Genomic DNA, 433 nt, shown 5'->3' on the forward strand with positions numbered 1-433 from the left:
AATGCCAAGGGAGTCTTACTTTAAGAAACTCATACTTACACCTTTTGATTCCCTTAAAGTTTGTCAGTGACTGAAAGAACTAACAGTATGGTCTTAAGCAAAATGATATTTTGAGATAGTTAGAGACTCACCTGCAATTTTAAGATATAATACAAAGAATTTCCAAGTACCTTTTACCCAGTTTCCCCAACAGTAACATTTTTTTCTTTGTTTTTAATTTATTTTTTTTATTGAAGGATAATTGCTTTACAGAATTTTGTTGTTATCTGTCAAACCTCAACATGAATTAGCCATAGGTATACATATATCCCCTCCCTTTTGAACCTAAAACTATGGAACACTTCACGAATTTGCATGTCATCCTTGTGCAGGGGCCATGCTAATCTTCTCTGTATCATTCTAATTTTAGTATATGTGCTGCCGAAGTGAGCAC

General features: G+C 33.7%; 1 non-coding gene across 1 annotated transcript; it reads right to left on the bottom strand.

The window, feature by feature from the left end:
- Positions 1-326: 326 nt before the first annotated feature.
- Positions 327-433, bottom strand: LOC122676192. The gene has a single exon (XR_006335476.1). It is a non-coding gene; the product is annotated as a U6 spliceosomal RNA (small nuclear RNA).

This window comes from Cervus elaphus, chromosome 19 (genome assembly GCF_910594005.1).
Source record: "Cervus elaphus chromosome 19, mCerEla1.1, whole genome shotgun sequence".
Classification (NCBI taxonomy): Eukaryota; Metazoa; Chordata; class Mammalia; order Artiodactyla; family Cervidae; genus Cervus; species Cervus elaphus.